This window comes from Sitophilus oryzae, unplaced genomic scaffold, assembly GCF_002938485.1.
Source record: "Sitophilus oryzae breed Bouriz unplaced genomic scaffold, Soryzae_2.0 scaffold_811_pilon_pilon, whole genome shotgun sequence".
In the NCBI taxonomy this organism is placed as follows: Eukaryota; Metazoa; Arthropoda; class Insecta; order Coleoptera; family Curculionidae; genus Sitophilus; species Sitophilus oryzae.
In genome coordinates, this window is record NW_022147430.1 from 3,088,591 (window position 1) to 3,103,487 (window position 14,897).

Here is a 14,897-nt window from a genome sequence, read left to right on the forward strand (position 1 = left end):
TGTTCCTGTCTACATCTCATTGACTACTATTAACACCATTTCTTAATGAACATTAGTCCCTGCAAAACTAAGAAACTCCAATATATTTTTTTACTGTTTGGTTTGGTTTGGTTTGGTTTTGGAGGAGGAAGAATTTTTTGGAGAAATAAAAATTACTAACCAAGTAACGAAATTAAATGCATTTCATACGCAAGTTTTTAAGCTGTGAGTCGATTGGCACATTTTGCGGACCACTGGTAAGAGCAGTTAAAATCGAAAATGTTTAGATTCCATCGCGTTAACTGGTTTTGTGGTGGTACGGCGCGGCGTAAACACTTTTCCGTACCAAGTACTGGCACGAAAAAGTATTTACGGGGTACCACTTATACAGTGGAAAAGTTTTCATGAGCATCAGGGTTTTTCAGTTGCCCCAGATTTTTTGTATAAAATACAATCAAAATTTCCGATTTCGTAATATATACCAATATTAACATGATTATTATCAAAGTCTTATAGATGAAATTGAGATTGGTTCAAGAAGTAAAAAATAAATTTGAAATCTATTTTCTGTCAGACCCTTCGCAGAAAAAAAAGTTAAGGTTTTGTTGAGTAACGAATAAGGTAAAACGATAGATTTTGGTACTTACTTTGGTAATTTTTTGTCCCACCATAAACGGGAACCGAGCTACTACTATATATGGGTGACATTTAGCAATCGAAGTATGAAAATTTCGTCAATATGGCAATCCACTAACACAACGTATCAATTCTGACGTCCTCAATGGACAACACAGCTCCTAACTCCGGCTCGGTTAAATGCCTTGCTCTAGTATATTGAGCCTAGTAGTTTTAGGATTTAAATTAGATCACACACAGCTATTAGATCACATTCAAGTGTGATCTAATAGGGTGGTCGTTAAAAATTAAACTTTTTTTCGAGACCCCAAAAAATTATACTTTTTGACGAAAAACTAGAACTGGAATATTTTTGTTGGGTTTTAAACAAAAAGAACATGTGCTGACGGCCAATTAAAGTTTGCTATCAAGTGGCTATTGAAGTGGCAATTTAAGTTGGCCGTCGCGTCGGTACGTGTTCTTATTTCTTATTGTTTAAAACCAAAAAAATCCCTGTAGTTTTGCATCAAAAGGAATGATTTTTTGGGGTGCCGGAAAAAAAATAACGACCACCCTAGTGATCCTAAAGACCCTAGATCCAATCTAAATTAATACAGGTGTAACCTTTGAATATATTTTAAGAAAATGCAATGTATATAGCAATATAAAAATGTATATACGACACCAATACGGCTTTCAATAAAAGATCTCCTAGGGGAAGTACCTGTTGACTTACTATAATATTGTAAAATCCTAAAATTAAGAAATTGGCGTTTTCCCCTGGACCGTTCATATGTATTTGTCTGGTGAGAATTTTTATGCTCAAACAAGACATTTTAAAATAGGTAGAAATGTAAAGTACGTCTACTGGATCAGTGTCTATGTAAGCATTTCAAGAATGCAGACAAAAGACATTTAAATAAACAGCAATATATTTTATAAATCGCTACCTATATAAAAGCGGCACAGAGCCTACGTTGACTTGACGAGTATGTCACCGCAAAACACTCCGCTAACTCATTTCATTCGCTACTTGCAAATTTATCGAATTTTTATTGATGGGACGCGTTGCCTAATTTTTTAGGAGAAACATGGGTTAAGGGGAAGTTGCGTGATTTTATTGTTCCTCTTCTTAATATTTTAATTTTTATAAAAATTATGTCTCATTTAAGTGGAAAACATTGAAAAAATAAAACTTATTGGGTATTTTTTTAAATTTGTTTATAGGTAATGTTATCTAAAATATTAATGGCACGATGCCCATGAATTACCGGCTAACAGAGAATATCCTTTTCCCCCTTTATGGATGCACCATAGCTGCAGAACGGATAGACGTACTGTATATGTTTTTTGTTCCTGTCTACATCTCATTGACCACTATAAACACAATTTCTTAATGAACATTAGTCCCTGCAAAACTAAGAAACTTCAATATATTTTTTTAAAGTTTTATCATCATTTTGCTTCAACTCGTTAATTTTTTCTAAGTCAAAATAACTTTAACTATATTGATGGAAATGTTCAATTGATGGACCATGTTGAATGCATATGTTGAATGACGGACCTTTTGACAGTTGGGGAATAGAACATTTTATTTTATTTATAACGGCAAGATAAAATACTAATTCACCACAATACACCAAAACACTACTTTTAACACTGAACGCGCGTCCCGCTAACCATCATAGAATCATCACCAGATGATTAAAACTGGACTGGAAGAAAAAAACTCTTTGGGGAAAACTTGGGAAAGGACATCGCGACTAAGTAACGGACTGTCCGCCATAATAACGGCTGACTGGTCACCTTACTAATTTTTAGTATTCAATTAATTGATAGAGTCAAGAATATTAGCGTGTCACAGTATCCGTAGAAGACACCCCTCCACCCAAAGACACTGCACCGGCTCGTCTCACCTGCATGCAACCCCCTTTTTCACCTGTCTCTCCGTACAATCCCGAAGTGTCCCGGATTTTCCCGAAGCGGGCGTCGCGATGCGCCAGTGTTTACGCCGCGAGAGCGACGTCCGCCGTCGGTTTTTCTTCAGTTTGCCGCACCGCGTCCGGGAAAAGGGACGCCACGCGCCGCGACGCCTACCGTATCGAGAGACACGCGGAATTCGGGACAGCCGTCGGTAAATAAAAGGAAGAGACTTTAAAGAAATAACGGTTAATTTATTTAATGCAAAATTCTTGGTTAGTTTTGACTGAAAAGGGACAATTTTTGCAGTATATTTTGATCAGTGATTTGGTGTAATATTTTGGTAAACAGTTCTTGTTTGAGGGAGGTCAAGGATTGCTTCTGAAAAAGGTAAGTTTTGAGACGTTAAATAATCCATAAAATATTATTTTCTTCAAATAAAGTACAAAATAGTGTTTATAATTATTTGAAGTAAATTTCTTGGTGGTCTTGAACTTAGGGTTTCCATACAAGCTTTTGGAACTTTTGGACAAGTGAATCGTCGAAAAATAAATTATGAATTATTTAGGTATGTAAGGTTTGTTTAACGAGAGGAATACCTAACAATCAGAATTGGTGTCTATCATTTTAATTCACATGTAAATTGTATTTTCCGTCATTGATATGATGTCGTCTCACGATATTCTTCCCTGGATCAACGGACAGACGAACAGACTTACACAACATTACATTAACGGGGAAATTACAGGCTGTTAAAAAAGTGTCAAGTACACTTTTTGCCCTTGTAAGCAGTACTAAGATTTATACTGCATACGTTACAAATGACATCGGAATTGAATTATGCCTATAGAAGCTAATAGAAGAGGAAACTTTTTCTTAGTTACTACATATTTTTGTTACGGTATTATTAAATGCGTAATTTGATTGTTACAATTAAATATTGCATGTTATACAGCGATAATTTTAGACCAATTTACCCGTTGCATATGCAATGAGCATAAGCTAAAGTCTGTCCAATGAGTCAGGGATGATTTCGTCAGGTGATATTCAAAAAATGACATATAGAAAATATCATTTATTTGTGAATTAAAATGACAGGCACTGTATTGGATTATAGGGCAGAATTACAATCATACCGCACAGTCATAACAAAATAAGGATAAAAGAACTCACATTCACCAGTGCACCGAAAATTAAGAAAATGACCAAATATCTATTTTTTCCATATCTATGGGTGCTGTCGAACAAAGTTATTTTGTACGATAAAGTTAAGTTGTTTTAAACTGTTTTTACGGTTAGATCTCCCTGATATTTTTTTTAAATTATTTGAACACACCCGGACACCTTAAAAACCCTGACATGTCCGGGTAAATCTAGATTCGGACTGACTGGAAACCCTATATCTAGGATCATTATTAATATCAACATACAAAAAATGTAAATTAAAATTTGCAATGTAACCATGATGGGGCAGAGTGAGTCAATTTGTCCACTCTAGCTGTCAAGCTCATGCATAATTTCTTGTAGTTCAAGTTCAAGTCAATACTCCATCTACAATTTAACCATAAACTATATACTACAAGATAGTATAATTTTCATATCTATCAATATCGAGGCAATAATGTTAAGTAGAATTGAGCACGTTATAAAGAGTAAGTCTTAAAAAAGGGCAAATATTATCAGAGCTGGTAGATCTCGAAAAAAGAAACATATTTTCTCTTTATCGTTTTTCATCTAATCAAGTCCAAAATAACCGAGTTATTTTATTTCAAAAAACTTCGACCCCAGAAACACGTCTACGACATTTTTTTCGAAATTTTTTTTTAAATTTTTCTTTTTGGGAAAAAATGTTGGAATTCTTTTTAATTTCTAGTTAAAATACATAATATCTCGATATTATGGCAACATAGATAGATTAAATTTTAAAAAAACTCACCTTGTATTGTTATTGATATTAAAAAATTATGCTGATGAATGATGACACATAAAAATTACTGAAAAATGTCTATGCCTATGTGGCGGATTTATCTTTACAAAAAATCCTTTATGGGTATTTCGCCACTGCACTGCAAAAATATCTACAAAATAAAATAGTTATTTTTTGTAAACACTTCTGCCTTAAACCTAAACGGACACTGCTTGTCAGAAGTTATGTTTACAGTTATACAAATTTGCCTAACAAAGAAAAAAATGCTTAACGTTTCGGAAAGTTTATCTCTTTCCGTCGTCGCGTCGGAATCAAAAAAAAAAGAATAAAGAAAAAAACTATTTAAAATATTTAAATTCAACTATTCGAGAACACTTTACTTTTTTAAAACAGATACGTCAACAAGAAACCGTTGACGTTCTGTTAAAAATTATTATTATTATTTTTAAAATTGAATAGTTGAATTTAAATAGGTACTTTAAATAGTTTTTTCCTCTATTCTTTGTATTTTTTTTGCTTCCGACGCGACGACGGAAAGAGATAAACATTCCGAAACGTTAAGCATTTTTTTCTTTGTTAGGCAAATTTGTATAACCGTAAACATAACTTCTGACAAACAGTGTCCGTTTAGGTTTAACGCAGAAGTGTTTACAAAAAATAACTATTTTATTTTGTAGATTTTTTTGCAGTGCAGTGGCGAAATACCATAAAGGATTTTTTGGAGAAATAAAAGTTACTAACCAAGCAACGAAAAAAAATGCATTTCATACGCAAGTTTTGAAGCTGTGACTAGATTGGCACATTTTGCGGACCACTGGTAAGAGCATTTAAAATCAAAAATGTTTAGATTTCATCGCCTTTAACTGGTATTTTGGTGGGACTGTGTAAACAATTTTCCGTACCAAGTACTGGCACGAAAAAGTATTTACGGGGTGCCACTTATTGACAATAGAGTGGAAGAGTTTTCAAGAGCATCAGGCTTTTTCAATTGCTCTAGACTCCAGATATCTTGTATAAAATAAAATCAAAATTTTCAGATTCATAATATATACCAACACTAACATAATTATTACCACAGTGCATTACCATTATTACCCAAGTGTGATCTAATAGGGTGGTCGTTAAAAATTAAACTTTTTTCGGCACCCCAAAAAAAATCTCCCTTTTGACGAAAAACTAAGGGAATTTTTTTTTGGTTTTAAGCAAAAAGAACATGTGCCGACGGCGACGGCCAATTAAAGTGTGATATGAAGTGGCAATTTCACATGGCCGTCGGCTTGTATTAAGTAAGGATTTTTTGTGCGCTAGAAAAAAAAATAATTTTTAACGACCACCCTAGTGATATAATCTAAATTAACACATGTGTAACCTGTGCATTGGCGTAAATACAGGGGTGCCCGGGGGTGCCGCCCCCCCCCCCCAGGAACTGCTGGGCACCCCGAGAAATCTGGAATTATGACCCTTGGCTACGTATTAATTTTTATTTGCTTGTGCTGTAGTAAAAATGACGTTTTCTAGTTTTGTTTAGTTAATATTATTTTGTTGTATTCAAAAAATGTGTTAATTTTTATTTTTTTAGAAAATTTGTAGGTATTTAAGTAATCTACGGGAACTCGGTTTGATACCCAAGTCTATGAAGTTTATTGACAGAGAAATTCATGTAAAACGTTTTATTCAAAAAATGTGTTTTTTAAATTATTCTTCATTTTTTAAAAAACAAAAGCCCTAGGCCCCTCCTGGGCTCAACACCAGGCCCCCCCAGGATGAATTGCTAGTTACGCTAATGAACCTGTGAATATATCTTAAGGAAATGCAATGTATGTCTCAATATGGGAAAAATGTATATACGACAGCAATACGGCTTTCAATAAAAGATCAGTGACAAAAACGTTGCGTAAATTTTCAAAATTAAAGACAATATCATTCCAGAAAGATATTTTATTTCCACATTTTCGATGCTGTCTAAATATAATTTTATACTTCAATTATAAAATCACTATTTACTACAAACACTTAGGCAGTTTTATTATTTGTAGAATAACTACATCTCTGTATATCAAAAAAAGCCTAATTTTAATTTAGAACCCCCCCCCCCCATAACGTAAAATAACAAAATATACTTCCTGAAAAACATAGTAAAAAATTTGCCGCCTCGCATGTAAAAGCCAAATAAATTCTGTGTATAAAAACTTGATATAATTTAGCAATCATATTCCGGTGCCGTATATATTTTTATATTGCGACATACTTTGCATTTTCTTAAAATATATTCAAAGGTTACGTGGAAAAATCCTGACAGCTAGCCTACCTACCTTTAAAATATGCCAGGGTTTATTTTTACATTTGTCTTTAGAAAAAAGTACAAAACGAAAATAAATTGGTGTTAGTATATATTAAGACATATATTGCTATTTCTTGAACGAAAAATATATAAAGATAGTTTATAAATGTATTAAATTTTTATTTATATTTTTTTTTTCACAGTATTACGAGAAGGTGTATAAAAAATATTTTTGTATTATAGTACCTACTTCCTACTTTAAATACAGGAATGCACTGCTACCATTTGCTAAACTTTTTTTAGTATTTATTAGGATTATAATTCTATCAATAACTATCGATAGTTATTTTTCAAAAACTACAGTATAATATTATTACAATACAAATTACCCAACTAACCTAACCTAACTATGTCCAAAATTATTGCATGTAAATGTTTGGTAAAATCAAAAAAACTTTCAGGCAGAGCTGCAAGCTCACAGAAAAGTTAAGTTTTCTGATTTAAATAATTTTAATGACTTAAGTCATTTGATTTTAAGTCATTTTTTGAAAGATGACTTAAGACTTAATATTTAAGTATTTTTCAAAATGCTTTGTGATTTAAATCTTTATTCCGAACCAGAAAAGATTTAAGTCTTTTAGAAAAGACTTAAGTCATTAAAAGATTTAAATTTTTTTATAAAAGATTAAAGTCATGAAAAAAAAATTAAGTCTTAAAGTTTTTTATAAAAGGCTTACGTCAAATTTTTATATATTTTTATGATACATTTTCAACAGCTGCATTTCTTTTTCATAGCTGCATTTCTTTTTCACACACCTAGTATAGTACACACCGACTCTTCTTAGTTCCTGAAATACAAGGCGAATTTTAAAGTGTTGCATTTTTCGACCCTCTTCATATCAGTGGCGGTTCGTGACCCGTGTGACTGGGTAGGCGACAAAATTTTAGTTGCGTCTATTTGCCCCCCCCTTATCTCTGGGTTACAAACATAGCTCAAAAATATTTAGGACAAAACTAAAGCAAAATAACAGCATTAATGACATAAGGATTGACATAATGTACAAGTATAGTTTTTATTAATCTATTTTCCAGATTATTAATCTATTTCCAAAAAAGTCCAGTCTAATATTTACTAATTACATTTTACAGCTTATATTTAGAGAAATTGCTTTATTCAATTAGAAGTTGTTATTGTGATGATCATAGACATAGGGGTATAAAAAATGGGTAAAAGGTTTGGTTTGGTATCGTGTATCATGTATCGTGTGTAAAATAGAGGTAAAAAATCGATAATAAAATAACGAATTTTATTTGACATAAGTCAAAGTAAAAAAGTAGCAGTGGCAACATTGCGTCTTGCATTTCTCAAATATTTTGATTACGTGTACGGCAAATTTTATTGATTATCTTATACCGGGTGCGTCTCAAAAGTGTGTCACCCCTATAACTTTTTTATTTTTATCAGATAAAAAAACGAGATTTGTTATGTTATTATATTACATAAATTAGGATTGAATGACGTATTCAATTGTTTTTGGTCACTTCCTGTTTCACCGGAAATTACTACAACTTTTGATTTTTAAATGGCATCCATGGTATGTTTTTACTTTATTCGATAGAAACTTACATTCTGAATAGATTGACCTACCATATGTCAACTTTTGACATTCTCGCTTAATAAAAAATCGTATTTTAAAATTCAATCTAGAGTGCCATGGCTATGTTATAAAGACTAATTCTTAATCAAGGAGCATTGGAAAAATAGATTTGATTGCCAAATGTTTTTAGTATCTTGTCCTGGCCAGTTAGAAAATGCTTTAATCGTATTTTTTAATCATATCTCAATTTTTTTCAAATGGAACGAAGGTGGCTCATTAGCATATTTGGAAAAAGCATTTTTTACGAATAATTTGATACCACATACTTGGTATTTCGTTTCAAATTTTCGTGATGAACCGCAAGATATAATTCCAAATAAACCATAATATGCGAAAATGCCATAAGTTGACATATGATATGTCATTCTATTCAGAGTGTTATTTTCTATCCTATAGAGTAAAATATATCTCTGTGTGCCATTTAAAAATTAAAAATTGTAGTCATTTCCAGTGAAACAGGAAGTGACCAAAACAATTGAATACGTCAATCATTCTAATTTATGTCATATACTAACATACCAAATCTCGTTTTTTAACTGAAAAATAAAAAGTTATAGGGGTGAGCCACTTTTGAGATGCACCCGGTATATTGGAGCTTTTTCGTTAGATGTACCTCACTCTATATATTGTTACTTAGTATATTAGTATAAAGTATTAATTCTCTTTTTTTGTCAATATCGTAAACTCAATAAAAAAACACTAATGTTTTATCGATATTAGTAATGAAGTAAGCTAAGTATACATTAGTCAGAAAAAATATTTTAATGTCATTTCTTCCAAATTCTGTACATAAAATTAATAATAAATAAATAAATGTTTTTCATGTCGTTCAGACATCTCCAAACGAAACCTAAAATAGAACAGTAATATTAAAATAAAATTGTGTCATATATTTTGCTGTTAAAATGTTAAAATAAAACATGTTTTAAAGAATGATGTACCATAAAAGCGATACCATTCTGTGATGTATCATAAAAGCTATATCATTCATTACTTTTATGTCGTAAGTCAGAGAGGAAAGCCTTTTAAAATTTTAATATTTACAAAAGGTTATAAGTATTTTATAGTCCATAAAGGCTATGGAGCAAATAAGTTTCTTTATTGTGTCATATAAATTAGAAATAAAAAATGAGGAATTAAGTTTTACCTTTATACTTAAAACAGTATATAATAATATAGCACACATTTACGGATCGGACCCTAGACATTCAGTGCTGCTCACTAGCCATTTTATAGAACTACAAAAAGTTTAGTTTCTTCCGCATTTCCAAATGGTGCAAAAGACATTAGAGTACAGATTTCTAATTTATATGAAATGAAGATTACATGACAGCCTCTACAGGGTCCGGCAATAGTGCGTCGGGCATCTGTAGCTCTAAAATAAAAAAACTTGCCAATTTTGCTTAAGTGCAAACCTAAAGTATGTACTAGGATGTATTTCAGGAAAATATTTTAACTTCTTTAGGGTTGCTCAAAAAAGTGTGAGTGGACCGGGATGATTTTTTTTAAATGGAACACTCTATATATTATTGCATTTTTGGCTTCCTTTCAGATCACTTTACATAATCCTAAGACATGAGTAAATATATTTCGATAATTTCAGAGATATTAATAAATAAATAAAAATTATATATTTGCCTTTCTTAAAAAAATTATTAATAATACAAGAACTGTCCTGAAATTAAAACTATATTATATATTTACTTTAGATGGTCTGTACTTACTTTGCTATAAATATCGAAATCGTAAATCATACAGGATGTTCAAAATTCTACGCCAAACTTTCTAAAATATAAAATAATTTCTCATTGTTTTTTTAAATGGAACACCCTGTATATTATTTTTTCAATAGATGGAGAATTAAAAAATGAACATTTTTTGCATTTAGAGTATTTCAAAATTTTTAACGGTTTCGCAGATATTCCCGGTTTTGTATTTCATATGGCATTTTCCACAGTAATTTTTATCAAAGCCACCCAATGATTTTTCTCTCGTATTTTTCATTGAAAGCGCCATATGAAATAATACTGCGGTATCCGGAAAACTATCAAAAATTTTGAAATGCTTTAAATACAAAAAATGTTCATTTTTTAATTCTACATCAAATAAAAAAATAATAAACAGGGCGTTTCATTTTAAAAAAGAAGAAAAATTATTTTATATTTTTGAAAGTTTGGCATAAAATATTGAATATTCTGTATGATTTACGTTTACCATATTTATAGCAACGCAAGAACAGACCATCTAAAGTAAATATCTAATATAGTTTTGATTTCAGAACAGTTCTTGTATTTTAGAGGTATGGTAGACTATTTATTAAGATCGGCAAAAAAAGTTTTTTAATTCTCACTCAAAATGAGCTATTTGTGTCATAAATAACCTAAATACAAAATATTTTCATGGTGTCTGTCTGTCTGTCCGTCTGTAATACGATAACTCAAAAACCGCTAAACCGATTTTAACCAAATTTGTCACAAAAATACTGTGGCACCCGAAAATCTGGCCATTAGTTTTTGGTGGGGGTGGGATGTTGGTAATGGGATATGGGAGGGGGTTAAAAATTAAAAAAAATCGTAACTCCAAAATTACAGTAGCTAGCGAAACGCCGTTTTCAATTTAAGATTCGGAATAATATTTGCAACAAAATTTGTAATAACATCAAAGTCAGTTAAAGTCGCAGTTTTTGAGATAATTGAGTATTCGACGTGTATTTTCGTCTTCATCAAGTGTTTTTATTTTGCTTCATCAAGGCTGCAATACAGAGAAAAACCCTACTTGGAACATACAAATTATTGTTCAGCTCAGAATTCTTATTTCTTTTTTTTTCCTTTTTATATACCTACTCAATATTCACAGAAATAATATAATACACTTTAGAAAATACCACCAATATAAGTAAAACAGCAACAAAAAAAGAGATAAAACTGTAAATAATTATTTATTAATTATTTACAGAATTATTAATAAAACACAAACAATTAAATATATGAAAAATACAAAGCCATACATATTTTCAGCTAAAAGGTTCTTTTGTCAGAAGTAATCAAATATATTATCCCAATAGTATGGGTACAATCAACTACATTGCAGCCTTGATAAAGACGAAAATACACAATTTAAAAAAAAGGTTGGTTAATTAAAAGGTTGGTTAATTCCTGGTCCTAAACTTGCGAACACCATTTCATCTGTAACATAAGGACGCAAATCTCTACCATGTTGAGATATAATATGTATATCATTCTACTGAGAATATCATTTTGTATCAAATGAAGTGAAAAAAATTCCGAAGGTACCAAAGAGTTCAAAAACAAAAGTAGTAGTCATTTTCGGTGAAACTGGAAGTGGCCGAAAATAGATGAATGCGTGAATCAATCCTGACTTATGCCATTTACTAACATACCAAATCTATTTTTTTTTGTCTGAAAAAATAAAAAAGTTATAAGAGTGAGCAACTGTTCAAAATTACCCGGTATTTCTTTTTAGGTTTCTCAAACTAAAGAGATTCTGTAAAGTGGCAATTGTTTATTTACAAAATAATTTACATAAAATGATTTGTATCCAGGTAAATTAATGGAAGTGCTTTTTAGTCGGTTTTGTAAACTCCTTCACTTCACAAACTTTGAAAAATAAATAAGAAACCTCGAAATGCAAGCTGTTTTTACGAACTACTGAATTTATGTTATCAGAAATCTACGGTGTTTATGTGAGGCAAATAACTGACTGAAAAATGACGAAAACCAACTCAGGCAATTAAACTATTTCTTTTCTCACCTCTCTGTATACAAAACGTAACTTCAAAATTCGACTCTGAGAATTTTTATTAACACAGCACTAACATGAAATAAGGTTAATTAATGAATTAGTTTGAAAACTGTTTTGATCTAATTGTTTGTTTAGGAATATTAATACATTTAGACGCAGAGTGAGAGGTTCAAGAAAATATATACTGAGCAAACTATTTATTTCAATAAATCTACAATGACCGACGCGAAATCCGACATCTTAAAATTTTCATATGTGTATTCTAAAGTTTAATATATTCTGTTTTTACATTTTAACCCCTTTTTGAATTTAAAATTATATCTATCTATTATACTAAGAAAAACAAAATGTTATAAGCGAAAGTTAGAGACACTCTATTCTTAATTTTTTTAAATGTGTCCTACGAATGTTTGAATATATTTATAATGGAGCATCTAGAGATGTTACAACCTGATATAAAGCTTTTTCGAAATACTGGGTTACCATAAGTCATACGTCCGGATTTTTAAGAGACGTCCGGCTACAATTTGAACAACACATCCGGGAAATCTAACCTCAAGAACAAATTTGTTTATGTTAATTGTTACAAAGTCAGATGTATCTACTAAACTCGATATTGTTAGAAAGTGCCAATATTAACAAAGCCAGAACAAATTAGCCAGATGGCTAATTTGCTCGTTTTCGGTGCGTCCGCAGATGTGAGTTTGGTTTGGTTTGGTTTGGTTTGGAATAATATGTAATATATCGTGTATCGGCAACATTGTTGAACACCTGGAAAAAAGCTAATAATGCAAGCTTTTAGATATTTGCGAACCCATCCCGTTATAAAAAGAAAGAAAAATATATTCAGGTAACAGTTAAATAGTAAAATATATCAATCCGAAATAAAATTTTAATATGTGTATGACTTTTAAAAAATACCATTTTGATTTTTTTTGTTATTTATCACGGCCTACTAATAAGAAAATTATGTATTTTAGATATTGCAGTAAATAGTGAAAATAAATATAGTGATATATATTTTTGAGAAGCTCATATACAGCGAGTTCCATTTGGTTCATATTTTCAAAAATATTTTTTTCGTAGAAAAACAGACTACGCCACTGTATTCTACGTAAAAGGTTGTACAAGAATCAGTTTTCACCTTCTCGATATCTTCCACAATAATACTGTGGCTGTCCCAAATGGCAAAATTTTCGAAAAGACCCTGTAGCTCAGAAACGAAGAGGGCTATGAAAACTTTGTTTACAGCATCTTTCGTTTGACAAAAAAGTACGACAGGTTTGTGCAAACCGCACCCTTCCATCTTTACTAATAACGGAGATACCGTATGATTTCAACCAAAATGGGACACTCTATACATCAATGCCGCGGACGCCAGACGTCGCGTCCCGTCGCTAGGAAATCAGACCTTTAGACAAACTTTACATATAGTTCATATCAAATAAAATTATAGTCACGTGATTAAGCTTGACCGGCACAATGTTTTCCACTTTTACATATTTTGTTTTAATCAAAATATTTTAGGAAACAGAAATAGATTAATTATAGATATATAAACAGTTATTATTTACATCAACAAAACTCACCTTCTTAACAGCACTTAAGGGACATAAAAGACCATTACTACCGCTTTCCTGTTCAAAATATTATAATAACGTTGCGATGAGTTTCTTGCAACGGCTATTAAGTTATCTTGTACACTTCGCACTAAAAGAGGTTCTAAAAAGAACAATGTTCGACTGCAAGGTCTGCTAGTAAAAAAAATTAGGCTTAAAGTATCACATCACAATTCATTTAAACCGAAAACTCTTAATACAAAACTAAGGTGTCAAAACGAATGACAATATCATGAAATAAGTAAATCAATTTGGCAGCTTGATATTCTTTACAGCAGACCTACCACCCGAATCCCCAGCACGAAATTTAAATTCCAGTTAGTCAGCCCGGCACCAAATATGTCCATGGTTGACAACAATGAATTTAAAAATCGCGCCCTCGATTACGTAACTGAAAGGTTAATTGATATCAAATATAAATAATAAATGCATAAGCTATTTATCCACAAAGTCCGGAAACTTGTATGGAAACCATACTTTAATGCCGTATATGTTACCATACAGTATTTTCTCCTCATTAGACAAACTTTACGTAAGTCCGGATTTTGTTTGGATTTCAGAGCTCACTTTGTTTCAAAACTTGTATGAAAACCCTAAACCCATGATACTACCTTGAAAACACTCAAAATGAAATATAAAGATATTATAAATACAGATCGGGGAAGTTAGCAACTCATTGAAAGCAGGAATTATAAAATACGATCCTGCTTGGGCTGCTACAATCCTGCTTTATCCTGCTTCAAATCCCAACCCAGCCACACCTACCAATTTCGAGCTATACCTAGTTACTTTTATTTTGGTTGCTAACTTCCCAGTTGGCAACACATGAGAAGCAGGAAACTGGTTCCTGCTTGCGCTGCTATACCCCTATTGCATCCTGCTCTAAATTTCATCCCAGCAACACTTGCTGTTTCTAAGATACAGCAAGTTTAAGTCTGATTGGTTACGTCACACATAGCAACACAATAAAAGCAGGATGGCTGAAACAATTTCCTGCTTTGGCTGCTATAATCCTGCCTTATCCTGCTTCAAACCCTATACCAGCCACTCTTGCCGTTTTTGAAATACATAAATACATTGCAAATTAAATAAAAGCTTTTAAAAACATTTTTAAAAACAAGCTTATATTTAAATGC

At 31.6% G+C, this 14,897-nt stretch overlaps 1 protein-coding gene across 1 annotated transcript in view; it reads left to right on the top strand.

Moving 5' to 3' along the window:
- Positions 1 to 2,662: 2,662 nt before the first annotated feature.
- LOC115889159 (heterogeneous nuclear ribonucleoprotein C-like 1) overlaps positions 2,663 to 14,897 on the top strand; it is an 827,286-nt gene continuing 815,051 nt past the window's right edge. Inside the window, exon 1 of the mRNA XM_030909100.1 lies at positions 2,663 to 2,904. The gene's annotated coding sequence lies outside the window, so the exon portion shown is untranslated. The remainder of the gene's footprint in view (positions 2,905 to 14,897) is intronic.